We start from the raw sequence: 16,150 nt of genomic DNA, 5'->3' as shown, positions 1-16,150 counted from the left end.
TAGCAATGGACAATTGTGAGCTAAAAAAAGGGGGAACCTTTCAAGCCCCCTATCTTGTAAGCAGGCTCATGGTCGGACTCTGACTCTTACAGAGACCCCCTTCTGCAGGTCCCTGCCCCCCAAAATTAAAAGATTGCACTGTCTCACATCACTCATTCCCTTCTCTGCCTTCCTTTTTGCCAACCTTTAACATTGCCACCCAAAAAAAAAACAAAATGGATCTTGATCTTGGTGGTAATACACACCTGTGACCCCAGACCTCGGAGGCTGAGGTAGACGTACTGTCTTGAGTTCAAGGTCATCCTGGGCAGTATATCAAGTGTCAGCCTAGCCAGGTCAACATAGCAATGTCATGTCGATCAAACCCTGTCTTCTTGCCGGGCGTTGGTGGCGCACGCCTTTAATCCCAGCACTTGGGAGGCAGAGGCAGGCGGATCTCTGTGAGTTCAAGGCCAGCCTGGTCTACAGAGTGAGTTCCAGGACAGCCACCAAAGCCACAGAGAAACCCTGTCTCGAAAAACCAAAAAAAAAAAAAAAAAAAAACCCTGTCTCCTCCTCCTCCTCCTCCTCCTCTTTTATTTTTTTTTTGGTTTTTCGAGACAGGGTTTCTCTGTATTATTTTGGAGGCTGTTCTGGAACTGGCTCTGTAGACCAGGCGAGGAACCCTGTCTTAAGAGAGAAACAGAAGGCGGTAGCACAAGCCTTTAATCCCAGGCAGAAGCAGGCAAACCATGTCTACACTGTGGTTAAGACACTAAGCATCTTCCTTTTAGCTCTGGTTTTAAACTCCAGTGTTAAGTCACCAGGTTCTTTTGAGTACATTTCTCCAAAGCCTGCCTTTCTCCAGGAACTATTTTACCACTAGAGGGTGCAGTTGCCACAGAAATATACTTCCAATTGGGGCTCCTTTACCACGTGACAAGAGACTGCCGGACTGGGGAGATGATTCCCTGTGTAAAGGTTTTGACAACCTGAGTTTCATCCCCAGACACACATGGTGGAAACTGAAAGTTGTTTCCTGATGTCTCACACAAATAAATAAATGTTAGAATTTATGCTGGAGCCAGGAGACAATGACACACACCAGTAATCCTAGCATTTAGGAGGCTGAAGCAGAATGACTATGAGTTTGAAGATATACATGGAGTCTGTCACACAGGGGCGCACGTGCACGCACACACACACACACACACACACACACACGCGTGCGCGCGCGCGCGCGCACACACACACACACAGAGCTGGGACAACAGGTCTACTCCATATTGTTTGATAGTAACCCCAGATAAAAATTAGCACATTAGTAAGGCTGTCTTGCTTAAAGATGTCACTCAAATAAATAAGCAGGGATTCTTTGTCTACTGTTGTGACAATAGACCATGTTTTCTTCAAAGCAGCTGTGTGTGCTTTGACATACACATCTGACATACCATTGTCCAAAGTCATCCAGGCTTACATGTGAGACTTTGTCTCAACAAACAAAAGAAGAAAAATAAAACTTCTCAAAACAGTATTTTTTTAAATGCGGTTTATTTTATGTTTACGTGTGTGTGTGTGTGTGTGTGTGTGTGTGTGTGTGTGTGTGTACATGCATTCTTTGGCATGCCTGTGGGGGACAGAACAATTTGTAGAATTTGTTCTTTCCTCCCACCATGTAGGTCTCAAGGGTTAACTAAACTCATCAGGCTCCAAGACTTTACCCACTGAGACATCTCTCTGGCTCCTCAAAACAAACAAACAAACAAACAAAAAAAGATACCTTCAAACTGTATTTTGTTTAGAAGTGTACAGCATGTTGACCTAAATCATTCAAATTACATTCCGTTTACTCCTGATTCATAATCTATGACCAAGTCATGTTGAATGAAAATCTGCTCTTGTTCTTAGATGACTTTGGAACTTTGTAATCAGTAGCAAGGCTCTCAGTCACACACTGCTGGGAAGACTGCGGCTGTTGGCCACTTGTCCAGGCTCAGAGGCCCGTGTCATCACCACATCCTGACTGTGTGACTGCCTCCTCTGGAGCCCCAGGCCACAGGATCCCAAAGGCTTCTGAGTAACAAGAGCCTAGAGTAGTCAATGAATATCACCACTAAAATAATATGACAAAAGCTGGAGCTGGCCGGAGCATTCATGGAGGTCTTCGTTCAATCCCCAAACTGATAAAGCAGTGTATACCTACAATCCTAACACTCTAGATCAGAAGTGCAACGCCATCCAAAGTAGGGAGTTTGTGATCAGCCTAGACCACATGAGACCCTATCCACAAGTAAATAAAGACTACATGACTAAACAAACGTGCTGAGTGTGGTGGTCCATGCCTTTAATCCCAGGACACAGAGGCAGAGGCAGGCAGATCTCTGAGTTCAAGGCCAGACTAGTCTATGTAGTAAATTCCAGACCAGCAAGGGTCTTCTCAAAACAAAGCTAGCCAGATAAATACTAACACAGTACACTAACTGGATCAAGGAGAACACGGACAGCCAGTTCTGTGTGCCTAGACTAGTGTGACAGCCACAGGAAGGAAAAAGTTACACAGAAGCACGGGAGAGGAATTGGGAGTGGCATTTCAGTGGGCGGGGCAGGCTAGCAATGTGTTTTCTATGTGAAGCCTTGGTTGGAAAGTTTCCTGCAAGTCACAGAATGAGCTGGAGTTCTGGAGTAGAAATGACCTCAGAAAGAGGACAACAGGTGACACGATAGCCAGTCTAGACCAGAGAGAAAATGCAGTGTCTCTTTCTAGTGGTGTGAATAAAACCTCCAGGAAACTTACTCATGACAACTGGGTTCCTTCCAATGGTGTGAGCAAGAAGGCCAGGAAACCTTTTCGTGACAACTGGGTTAACTGATTTCCTACGTGACACAGCACAGGGGTCTAGAAATCTGGTGTCTGGAGGCAGCAGTCAAGGGCTGGCAGATGTGCAGAAGAACACATCACAAGAGAGGACTGGGGTGAAGCTCAGAGTGCACACCTAGTGTGAATGAATCACTAGGTTCTGTCCCTAGCACCAAATAATCAAGCATGACGGCTCACACCTGTATCCCAGGTGGAAGTACAGTCAAGGATCACAGGTTCAACGTTATCCTCAGCTACATAACAAACCCAAGACCAGCCTGTGATACATGAGACCCTGTGTTAGAGAGAGAAAAACAGAGAGATTCTACCCGCACTGGCCAAACTCGCAACAGCTAGAGAATATCAGAAGAACAAGGATTGAGAGGGCTCTGCTGATAAAAGCTCTTGTTGTCAAGCCTAAGGGGCTGAGTTCAATACCCTGGACCCACAAAGTGCACAGAGAGGATGGAATCCCACAAGCTGTCCTACACACACACATACACACACACACACAGAGAGAGAGAGAGAGTAAATAGATGCAATAAAAATTATTTAAAGGTTAGCTGAAAAGATGGTATTAATATTCCAATGCTTTAGAAAGTCAACCTAGACATCAGCAAGCAGATTTCAGGTAAGGGAGGGTGGGGCTCAAACTGTTGGAGTGGAAAGTCACAGATAAACAAGGCAAGGAAGCTGAGAATGGTCCACGAATCATGATTAGCTTAATAGAGATGTTATGAATACACACATAAACATGTGTAGGCAGGTAGGCTTATATGCAGCAGGTTCACACACATGTGTTTCCTACTTCTGTCATAGGCAGGTATATGTGCAGAGGATCAAGTATGCACATATACATCATAGCTCTGTCATAGGTAGGTGTATTTGCACAGGTTCCTGCATGCATGTTTCCTAGCTCTGTCACCTGCAAGAACTAGAAGCAATGATACTGAGCTTGGTCCCTGGCACCTGATGAGACTTACTGACACACAGAGAAATGGCAGGTATAACACTGCACAGCTGATAAAGATGGAAGGGATGAGCTAGAGCTCTCCTTACAACTTGCCATTTCACAGTCCTTAGTGTTAAATGTTCCTGCAAAGGTTCTTCAGGGTTTTTTTGCTTATCTGGTTGGTTGGTTGGTTAGCTGGCTGGCTGGTTTTTTGAGACAGGGTTTCTCTGTAGCTTTGGAGACTGTCCTGGAACTCACTTTGTAGATCAGGCTGGGCTCAACTCACTGAGATCTGCTTGTCTCTGCCTCCTGAGTGCTGGGATCAAAGGTGTGCACCACCACGGCCTGGCTATTCTTCAGAGTTTCTAGGGATGTCAAAACCATAGGGAGAGTAACCACTTGGGAATAGGATTGTTACAGAGTCCTGAGGGAGAACCCTTATTGATTGCAATAGACCAATTGTGCCTTTACAGAAGAGAAGTCCAACGATTTCTGAAGAATTTCCTTTATCTAAGCACTCTGTCTAGCCTAATGTAACTCCAGCATAATCCAGAGAAGGAAAGAATCTGTTTCTGAAGATCTGATATAAAAACTCCTCGATTTACTCATGAGAAATGGATCCATAACATAAATGGTTTACACAAAAGTGTCCAGAAAAGAAAATAGAAGGTATATACTAAAGACTTTGGGTGGACACTTGTGTTCATAAAAATAAATTAAAAACAACTACAAAGTGTATGTTCTGATTGGATCTTGGGGAAAAAATTAAAAGCAATGGAAGCTTTTCAGAGACACTTGGGGCATCTGAACTGTATATTAAACAATAAAGAATTAATGTCAATTTTCTGTATTAAAAAGGGTTATTGCGTTATTGTATATGTGGTAGTGTGTAATTTTTTTTACATTTATTCATGTATGTGTATGTCCATGCACATGTGCCATGGTGCATGCACAGAGGTCAAAGAGAATGATTCATGGTTCTCTTCTGCCACCATGAGTGTCCAAGGGATGGATCTATCTCTCAGGCTTGCTGGCAGGTAGCTTTATTGGCTGAGCCTTCTCAAAAGCCCTCCATAATCTTAAATTGGGATAAGAGCATTGCCTTGATGCATGGAAAGTTGTTATGTTCAGATGGTTGACACAGTTTGCAGTGAACTGAGAGAGAGAGAGAGAGAGAGAGAGAGAGAGAGAGAGAGAGAGAGAGGTGTGTACAGGAACAGAATTAAGGAAAACTCATGAACTGTTAACCACTGATGGACTTAATAAATTCCTGAATATGATATATCTTAAAAGTTCACTCTGACAAATGAATGGTTTGTAAATGAAAATGCTAAGGATGGTGGGCATGGTGACCCCAGTGCATGGCGGAGGCTAGGCTGGACAATCAGGAGTTCAAGAACAGCCTTGGCTACATATTGAATTCAAGTTGTCTGTGCTAGATGAGACTGTCTCAAAAACAAAGGAAAAACAGAACAATAGGATATAGTATACCAAAGCAGAATTTCAGAATTAAACAGTAATTATAGAAGTCATAAAAACAATCCACCCATGGATTTGGATGGGGTGGGGTTGGGGGCATAGTTGAACCTCATTTGTAAAAGGATAACAAGGACCTTTCAAAGTGCCACGTCACATTTGTTGAAGACCTAGATCCCAGACACTATAGATATGCAAGAGTTCCAGCTCTGCCACGTCTCCTCTCCTCAGGGCTGGGAAAATGCTCCCAGTCAAAACATTCCTTCAAGGCAGGGAGAGCCAAATCATTAAAGAACAGTTCAAATACGGAGTAGTCCTCCTTAATCCTTTCCCTTTATCACAGCAGGACCGGAGTCCCAGCCGGCAGGAACAAGTCTGGACCAGTAATATCCGGTGGAAGTTGAAAGAAGCCCGTACTTCGCAGGTCCCTGGAGCAAACTTTGGGTGACCTAATGTGTAACTGAACACCACTATGAGTGGGGATCTTTTGGGGGGAGGAGGGGGAACCCCTCATCCCCACAAGATAGTCTTCACCTGTGGGCGGTGCTTAGATGTTTTGTGGAAAGGACTGACACCACAGATGAACCCTGAACACAGAACTGGGGGTTTTGGAGTGTTACCTTACAGTGCAGCAGCTTGTGGCCTGCACCGCACTCCCCACCATGAAGAAGCCTCCCACAGTTGCCCAGGCCCTCTCCTCACTCGTAAAGGACCAAGGAGATGAGCAGAGACCTTCTGCAGTGAGATGACCTCCTTCACTCGGGAGATTAGGCACCTGCCAGGAGAGTGACTGCCTGAGGCAAGGCAAGAAGGAGACTGGGAAAGGATAAAATGGATTTAACCCCAGCTGAACAGGGTTTAACTGCTAGCTGGGTGATGTGACCACAAATACGCTCTTCACTGCAATCCGCAAGTTACACTTTGTCCAGGACAATACGCCATAAAGTGCACATACATTACTTCAAGGTGAACTTTAATTTTTTTTGTGGTATAAAAAGTTTGTGTGTGTGTGTGTGGTTTGGACTACTGTTGTTTTTAAGACAGGATCTCATTATGTGGTTCAGGCTGGCTTCAAAGACAACAAGCTTCTTCTATCTGTCCTCCTGAGTGCTGGGATTAGAGGCATGCAAGGACCACACACCAGCACAGTGAAAATGTCAGAGAGTTCCTGCTGCTGAGATGGCTTCCAGACGCACAGTGTGATGAAAAAAGCCATCACCTAAGGGTTAAGAAGACTGGAACTGCTAAAAAGATCCTTCTGCCTCTGCCCAAACGCTGAGAGCTTATGTGGTGTTAGGGATTGAACCCCAGCTTTGAGAATCTAATGCACGTGTTCTATCAATGACCCTACATCACAGCCTCTTAATCACTGGCAAGTGCTAGCTTGCAATAGGAACATCACCCTCTACCTCTCTCCTTTAGTAACCTTGTTTTTATCAGGGAGGAGCTCTGCTTGGTCTGCCTCTCAGGAGTAGCAGGCTACGGAAGCCCGTAGAGACCTGGCATTGCGTTGCATGTCTTTAATGCCGGGAGGCAGAGGCAATTGGATCCTGTGAGTTCCAGGCCAGCCTGGTCTACAGAGCGAGTTCCAGATACCCATGCTCTGAAGGCATGTGGAGTTCAGAGGGCGACCCTCACAAGCCGGGTCTCTGTTGTTTCTGCTGTGGTTCTGAAGTACTTCAGGCAGTCACTGGGGCAATCCTCCTGTCTCCACCTCCCATCCCAACATAGCAGTGCCGGGATTACGGATTGATGTCACTGCATTAGGGTTCCTTCTGAGGGCTCCAGCAATCAAACTCAGTTTGTCACTTGCTGTGCGCTTAGCCATCGCCCAGCCTGTGCCTTGAGTTCTTCAGCCGAATTACTGTTTTTCCAGAGCTCAGTAGCAGGTAGTCTATCCCATTCTACCCTTTACATTTACCTTATTTCTCTTGGTTTTGAGGGTCAAAGCTAATGTCTTACATGGGCTAAACATGTACTCTGTCCATGAACCCTAACCCTCATCCAAATAATTTGAATGTGTTTAAATTATATTTCCTTGGGAAGGCCAATAAATTAATTGGAAGGAAATTCAGTAAGAGTCACTAATAATAAAAAGGAATAGTTAAAAGACGTGAGAATGTCGGGCATTGGTGGTTCATGTCTTTAATCCCAGCACTCGGGAGGCAGAGGCAGGCGGATTTCTGTGAGTTTGAGGCCAGCCTGGTCTACAGAGTGAGTTCCAGGACAGCCTCCAAAACAATACAGAGAAACCCTGTCTCGAAAAACCAAAAGAAAAAGACATGAGAAAATATTATTTCCAAGTTACTAACCCTAAAATGACTTAGAAAACTACAACAGTAAAAATAACAACAACAATAAAAGGCCAAACAGAAAACTGATGTAATTGTCAGGCGGTGGTGGCGCCTGCCTTTAATCCCAACACCCAGGAGGCAAAAGCAAGCAGATCTCTGTGAGTTCACCCAGCCTGGTCTACAGAGTGAGTTCCAGGACAACCAGAACTATTACACAGAGAAGCCCTCTGAGGAAACTCTGTCTACACCTGTCTCAAAAAACAAAAGCAAAAACCAAGTGTCCTCTGTGACACTGGCACTCTGCTATAGTGAATGAGCACACTATTCAACCTCAGTCCACCAATCCACCAATGGCAGGACTGAGTGACTTAGCTCCTAGCGTAGTGGTTCTCCACCTTCCTAATGCTGTGACCCCTTAATGCAGTTCCTCATGTGGCAACTCCCTAACCACACTACTTCATAACTGTAATTTTGCTACTATTATGAATAGAAACGCAATTTTCAGATATGCAGGACATCTGCTATGTATGTGACCCTTGTGAAAACGTCAAATGAGACTCATAGGTTGAGAACCACTGTCCTGGGGAGTGGGGAGAACTTTGACCCAGACCAAATCCTGACTCCCAGAGGCAGCTTGTTAAAGCAAACCATACAATTATACAGCTCCTTTGGAGACCCGGCTCAGCCAAGCAATAATAAAAGCAGGTTTATAAGGCAGGTTTATAAGGCAGAACCTGTTGGCACCTCCATCATTCTGAGTAAAGTGGCCTGGAAAGCTTCCTGCAGGGTTTATTGGTCTGAGTTAGCCACAGTGGGACAATCAGAACTAACGATGGACCAGGTAGGAAGGCTCCTGCCCTGGCCATGCCGCCTTCATTCACTCTGGCTACGGTACCTCCGGCTCTATCAGACTGTCTCCAAAGATAAACGTGTTCCTTAGCCTCTCAAGGGATTTTCTTCGCAACTTTCACAGGCCGCTTGCTTTAATGAAAACAGCAGTAGATACAGACACCACTGCATGCTCCCTTACCAGTTAAAGTCAAACCGTGTGTTAGGTTCAACTCTTCCAAACAGGAGGGAATCAGAAAGCTCAGTTCTTCCCTACGTAAGGTGAAAAGAATGTGTCCTTCCATATTTGGAGTGCTCCACCACCAGCACACACACACACACACACACACACACACACACACACACACACACACACACCTCTTCTCTCCCTCCCTTTCTTCCTTGGATCTGTCCCTGAAAACTCAGCTGGACTCTGGGCTCCAAAATGAATTTGTTTGTTGGTTTGTTCATTTTGAGTTTTTGAGTTTTGGTTTGGTTTTGTTTTTTTTGTAGCTTTGGAGACCGTCCTGGAACTTGCTCTGTAGACTAGGTTGGTTTCAAACTCACTGAGATCCACCTGCCTCTGCCTCCCGAGTGCTGGGATTAAAGACAAGTGCTACCTTCACATATGTATGTATGTATGTATGTATGTATTCATGCATATATGTATGTATGTATTTCTCTGTTTTTTAACTCAAAATTTTGTAGTTCAAAACGGGAGACTTGCAAAAGTGCCTGTGCTTAATGCCTGTGTGCAGTTAAGCAATAGAAGAGGTTCCTACTGTGCTCACTTGCTCTGATCTTTCTTTGTTTTAAACCACACTACAGGAGATTACTAAATCTATGCTGCAGAGATGGAAGGAATAATAGCGACATCACAGAAAAAAAAGAATTCAAACTGTTGTATAGGACAAGAGATGACAAGAACAAGAAACAACTCCTGTTTGGTGGTGGTGGTGTTGTTTTGTTTCCTTTTTTGAGACAGAGTTTCTCTGTGGCTTTGGAGGCTGTCCTGGAACTCTCTTTGAAGACCAGGCTGGCCTAGAGCTCACAGAGATCCGCCTGCCTCTGCCTCTCGAGTGCTCGAGTTAAAGGCATGCACCACCACCACCCAGCTGGTGTTTATTTTTGTTATTGTTCAACAATTTCTCTCCCCACAAAAGGTCTCACTGTGTAGCCAGACTGGCTTGGGACTCACCATGTAGTCCAAATTGGACTTATACTCAAAACAATCTTCCTGCCTCAGCTTCCCGTGTCTTACGTATCCTAGGCTAGACTCAAACTTACCTTGTAGCTATGGATGACCTCCCCAGTCTTGACACATGCTTTTAATCCCAGCAGAGACAGGAAGATCTCTATGAATTCAAGGCCAGCCCAGTCTACATAGCAAGATCCCGGCCAACCAAGGCTACAGAGTGAGACCCTGTCACAAACCGAAAGAAAACAAACAAACAAATTTTTAAATATTTTGTGTATAGGGTTTGGCCTGCATATATGTCTGTACACCTATATACATGCTTGGTGCCGATGGAGTCCAGAAGAGGGTGTCCAGTCTCCAGGAACTAGAGTTACAGAAGGTTGTGAACTGCCACCACCACCACATGTGCGTACTAGGAATGGAACCTGGGTCCTCTGGAAGAGCAGTCAGTGCTCTCAAATGCTGAGCCACTTATTCAAATGGCCCTTTCCTTCCTTTTTTGGGGAGGTGGGGTGGTGGTGGTGGTGCGTTGTTTTTTTTTTTAAAGATTTATTTGTTTATTATGTGTACAGTATTCTGCCTGCATGTCTGCAAGCCAGAAGAGGACACCAGATCTCATTACAGATGGCTGTGAGCCACCATGTGGTTGCTGGGAATTGAACTCAGGACCTCTGGAAGAGCAGGCAGTGCTCTTAACCTCTGAGCCATCTCTCCAGCCCCCGGTGGTGGGTTGTTTGTGTTTAGGTTTTTTATTTGTTTGCTTTTTGCTTGTTTTGGGGGGGTGTTTTTGTAAACCAGGCTGCCTCAAACTCAAGAGATTCACCTGCCTCTGCTGGGATCAGAAGCTTGTGCTAATATCACCTGGCTTAACTTGAAATTCTTAGCCTCCTCAATGCCTTTACTTGCCCAGAGCTGGGATTGCAGGTGTGAGCTATTGTGCCCTGTGTTATGTGATGCTGGGGGATCAAACCCAAGGACTTATACTTGCTAGTTAAGCCCTTTCCTAACATTCCTGGCCCTCAGTCCTGCTGTTTAGAGGTCCTGAGCATGCCAGGCAGAGTGCACTGACTGACAGCATTGAGAGAGGAACCCTTCAGAATAGCCCCATTCATCCAACACCTGAGCTAAGGGAAGCCAGCAGCCAAGGCCCTTCTCTCAATACACTTCTCTCTCTGCAGAAACTTCCAGGATGAAGTCACCCTTCCGCCACTCCACCCAACCCAACCCACACCACCTTCTCAGCACTGTCCCGTTTTATGAGGCCGGGTCTTTTGACGGAATGGCCCCAGATGCAGCGTCATATTCATCTCTCTAATAACTCTCAGGGTTGATGCTGCAGGAAACTTGGAAACAGAGGACTTGCACTCTTCACTGTGCCTTTTAGACAAGTTGCATGGTTGCTCTGATTGGTTTTCTTATACTGTCAAAAGGAGGATTTTGTTATCTGGAGTTGTAGCCCAGTTGATAAAAGGGTTTGTCTAGCAGCCGGGCGGTGGTGGCGCACGCCTTTAATCCCAGCACTCGGGAGGCAGAGGCAGGCGGATCTCTGTGAGTTCGAGGCCAGCCTCGTCTACAGAGCGAGTTCCAGGACAGCATCCAAAGCCACAGAGAAACCCTGTCTCGAAAAACCAAAAAAAAAAAAAAAAAAAAAAAGGGTTTGTCTAGCAATAAAATTACATAAAAGTTTTGTATCTAGCATGGGCTAGAGGCAGGTATCTTTTATGATAGATTATTGAAGATCAACCAGTGGCAACAACCACTAACCCATAAGTCCTGCTCATCTTCCTAAAGACTCACAGTGTTTCTTACTCATCACTCGCTGGATCCACATTGGCTGGCCTCTCTTTCCTGGGCACAGTTCTGACCACCTGGACATAGATCCCTCCCATATGGAACTGAAGTTCCTAGCACAGCAGCTATGACTGGACCCCTTAGGACTGCAATAGGCTGTAAATAAAGTGAAAATGAGATGAGCATCTGCAGCGGCAGATAAAGGTGGTGAGTAAACAGGCTTGCCGCTGTGGCTCCCGCAGAGCCAAAGTCCCAAAGAGCCGGTAATTAGGGAAACAAAGCCCTGAGAGCAGGGGCTGCTTATCTTGCCAGCTCCAGCAGACAGGCATCTGGCACCTCCAGTAAAAGAGAACCTGGGGCCTTCTAGTCTCTGGGGGCATTTGGGGCTGAGCTGGCCTTCTGAGCAGGAGCTGTGTAATTATATCAGGACCAGGCCTCTGTCTGTGACCACTTCTGTCTCATTTGAGGAGCCGGTGGCTATTACTTCCATATAAACTAGTCAGAAATGCTCCCTCTCATTTCAGTGCCCACTTTGTCTATACCAGGATGAAAGAGGTCAATACCTGGCACTCTCCTTCAGGTTCAGATCCCCCCAGGAGGTCTGTGCATTTTGCAGTGGTGACAGATGACAGGACACACTTTTCCAAAGCCATCGGAATACGCAGCACTGGGAATCATCACGTAAACTGTTGTCTGTAGGTGGTCCTGATACCAGTCAAGGAGATCATGCTTGAGGGGACAGAGACTACAGGAACATCCCTGTATTGTCACCTCCATTTTGTTGCAAACCAGAAACTGTTCTTTAAAAGAAACTAGTCTTTATAAGAACAGTTTGATTAATCCCAGCACTTGGGAGGCAGAGGCAGGTGGATCTCTGTGAGTTCGAGGCCAGCCTGGTCTACAAGAGCTAGTTCCAGGACAGCCTCCAAAGCCACAGGGAAACCCTGTCTCGAAAAACCAAAAAAAAAAAAAAAAAAAAAAAAAGAACAGTTTGAGAGATGGCTCAGTGAGTAACAGTGCTTGCCACCAAGCTTGCCAACATAAATCCAATCCCTGAGACCTATGTGGTTGAAGCAAAGCACCAACACTTTTTTGGCGGGGGGTTGGGGGGGTTCGAGACAGGGTTTCTCTGTGACTTTGGAAGCTGTACTGGAACTAGGTCTTGTAGACCAGGCTGGCCTCCAACTCCCAGAGACCCTCCTGCCTGTGCCTCTGGAGTGTTGGGATTGAAGGCATGCACCACCAAAGCCTGGCCAGAGCACCAACTCTTTCAAATTGTCCCCTAACCTCCATATGCTGTGGCATACATAGGAACGTGCAGATACAGAGACAGATTAAATTAATGTTATTTTAGAACAAGCAAGCAGCATTGCCAAAGCCTGGCCTAATGACACAGGCCAGTAATCCTAGAGACTAAGGGGACTGAGGGAAGGAGGATCCTAAATGTACCAGCCTAGACCTTTGACCCTTTTTTGGTGGGGGGGCGGGGAGAGTGGGGGTGGGGAGAGTGGGGGGTGGGGGGTTGTTTGAAACTGAGTCTTACTATGTAGCCTCAGCTGATCTGGAACTTGACATGTAGAGACATGTCTAGCCTCAAACAGAGATCCACCTGCCTCTGCTGCCCAATACTGAGATTAAAGGCATGCACCACCAAGCTTAGACATCTATTTTTTTTTTTAGCAGTGTGAGGGGTAGTTTTGGTTTTGGTTTTTCAGGGGCAGGATTTCTCTGTGTAGCCCTGGCTGTCCTGAAACTAATTTTGTAGATCAGGCAGGCCTCCTACCTCTGCCTCAAGGCATTGGATACCACCTCCCGGCTACCATCTTTTAAATTTTATGTGCATGAGTGTTTTTGTCTCCCTATATACATGTGCACCAGTGTGCCAGTGCCCGTGGAGTTTAAAAGGAGGCTTGGATCCCTTGAAACTGTAGCTATGGATAGTTGTGAGCCACTCTGTGCATGCTGTGAGCCCAATCCAGGTCTTGGGGCAAGAGCAAAAAAAAAAAAAAAAAAAATGCTCTTAATCACTGAGCTATCTCCAGCCCCCACAATGGACAATTTAGTAAGCTCCGCTCTCCAAATTGTAAGGGCTGGAGTGATAGTTCAGTGGTTGAGAGCACTGGCTGTCCTCCCAGAGGTTCCAGGTTCAATCCCTGCCGTGGCAGTTTAGTCTGTAAGCCCAGTCCCAGGAAATCTCTCCGAAGAGTGGAGTAAATAATGTTTTGGAACCATCGAGGGGAGGTGGAGCTGTCCCAGACTGTTACTGAACAAATGCCCACTTCGGAAAGTCCAAACCAGTTGGAGGCAACTCACAAAAGCCAGGGTGGTTTCTGCATATTCTGGATGCTGGAGAACCCCCGTGTGCTGGGGCACACTTTCATTTACAAGACAATGAATCAAGGCCGGGGAAGCTCCGGGGTGTGTTGTTGTTTTCCTCAATGATTCATGCAGAGCCTACCGGGAAGTGCTCCCTCCGCTCGGAGCAGACACTCTGGTAAACAACATTTACATCACGGGTTAGATTACTCTTCTTAAAAATCCAGCTCATTAAAGGTCCCTGTTTTCTGCAAATGATTCACTGACTCCACGTGAATCTAAGCAGGGTCAGACAAGAGACAAAAGTATGTCAGTAGGTGAAGAAAAGAAAAGGAAAGGGGGAAAAAAAAACAAGACCAAGAAAACCTCTAAGTCAAAGTCTTTGATTTCTAAATCCTCACGGAAAACACTTCGTTCCAAAACCCAGCAGACACCTTGGATTCCAGCTCTTGGGAGGCAGAGGCTGGTGATCTGAGTTCAAGGTCAGCCTGGTCTATAGGGTGAGTTCTAGGACAGCCAGAACTACAAAGATAAACCCTGTCTGGAAAAACCAAAACAACAGCAAACCCCATGTGAGATAAGCTGATAAAGCCTCCCTAAGACCTCCTTAGAAAGTGATTGTGTGATTATTTGACCGTCTAAGGAGAGGAACAACATGAGAGGCTCCTGGTGGTGTCAGGAAAGAAAATGGAAGTTTGGAGTGTCAAAATACAGAACGACTCATTGAAATTCTGTCACCGGTAGTTCGATCCTATCATCTTAGCGTTTAAGAGGTGGAGTCAGAGTTGGAGGCCAGTCTGCGCTATGCAGTGAGTTCCAAGCCAGCCTGAGCTACAGATGCCATACCTTATGAACAAAAGCTACAGGAGTGGAGGGAGGGTACAGCTCCACGGGTAACGTGTTTGCCTAACGTGCATAAAGTCTGGGTTCAACCATAGAACTGAGCATGATGGTGCACCCCTGCAATACTTAGCACTGGGGAGGTGGCAACAAAGGAAGCAACAGTTTAAGGTCACCTATGCCTGCATAGGGAGTTCAATGCCAGCCTAACAGTCTAAGTACAAAGCTTACAGCTGAGAGGTGTAAGAAATTGGGTATTGGGTACCCTTAATTTAAACCATTTGCTGAAAAGTGGGGATGGTGGGTGTGTAGCTCTGCTACAGAGTGCTTGCTTAAGGTGCTGGATGTCTCTCCAACTTGCCTTTATCCTTGATTTTTACATTGCTGGCACCAAATAGGGTGTGTGTGTGTGTGTGTGTGTATGTGTGTGTGTGTGTGTGTTGTGTGTGCTGTGTGTGCATGGGCATGTGCACTCGAGTGCTCATGTGTTGGCTGGGGAGGGGGAGATGTTTTGAGACAGGGCCTTACTCGGCCTAAGCTGGCCAGAACTCTCTGCATGTCCTGATCTTGATCTATTCAACTCAGCCTAACTGTATGGAGTACAGGCGTACACTATCTCACCCAACTTGGGGTTTTTGTTGTTATGTTTTAATTTACGTGCATGTGTCTGTTTGGGGGATGCCATTGAAGGTCAGAAGAGTGCCAGGAACCTAACTCAGGTCTTTATGCTCCTTGTTAGTTGTGTAGCTTTCTGTAGAATTACAGCTTTTTTGGAAGGTTTCTAGAATATTCTATGAACTTGACTCCACCAGTCAGTCACTCTGCGGTCCTTCCATACCTCTACCCTGGCTCCTTCTCTGATCTTATCCTGATGTTAGGCAACACCAATCACAATTCAGCACCAAGGGAAACCGGTGAATAAAATAAATACAGACCACTCAGGTAATGGTGCGCTCCCTTGTAACTGCCCAGAGAGGCCACCAAACTCTTCTAGTAACTTCTTGATCTGAAGAGGTCACTCTTTCCTTCTAAGTTCCAGGAACCTTCTGGGGAAGGTTCCAAACAAAGAGGGTATTCTGTTTACTTTATAAGTGTGTACTCTGTGTGTGTGTGGGGGGGGGTGATAAGTTCTGAGGCCAAACAATGCACTCCGGTGGGTGGGTTAGCTGTGGCTAACGATGTTCTGGGGTTGCAATGGATCTTTGATTGACAGCAGGGATGCTGATGTGAACTAATCATAAGCCCACAAACACACTGGTAGTTACACTGAAATTTCTTCAGCTTTTCTGCAGTAATCAGAGTGTTAGATAAGTGGTGGTACCAGTACATTCCCGGCAAACAAAGTGTGCTGTAGGGTGGCGAAGATCAAATAGGAGCACTATCATAAATGAATTGAGACTGTGCACTTTCAGCAAGTGTGAGGAGCAGATAGGCCCCGTACAGCTGCCTACCAGTGAGGGACTGTAGAGATATCCAAGCAGTGCCGTGGGAAACACGATGTTCTTAGTACTTAGTGTCCCCGTGTTCCCATACGATAGGAATCCTGCAGCTGTGGACTCCAGTCAGATGCAAAGTCTTATTTTCAGACTTTGAGCGTTTTGGACAACATTTTCTTTCTA

This window comes from Mesocricetus auratus, unplaced genomic scaffold, assembly GCF_017639785.1.
Source record: "Mesocricetus auratus isolate SY011 unplaced genomic scaffold, BCM_Maur_2.0 Super-Scaffold_6730, whole genome shotgun sequence".
Classification (NCBI taxonomy): domain Eukaryota; kingdom Metazoa; phylum Chordata; class Mammalia; order Rodentia; family Cricetidae; genus Mesocricetus; species Mesocricetus auratus.
This window is presented reverse-complemented; position numbering follows the sequence as displayed.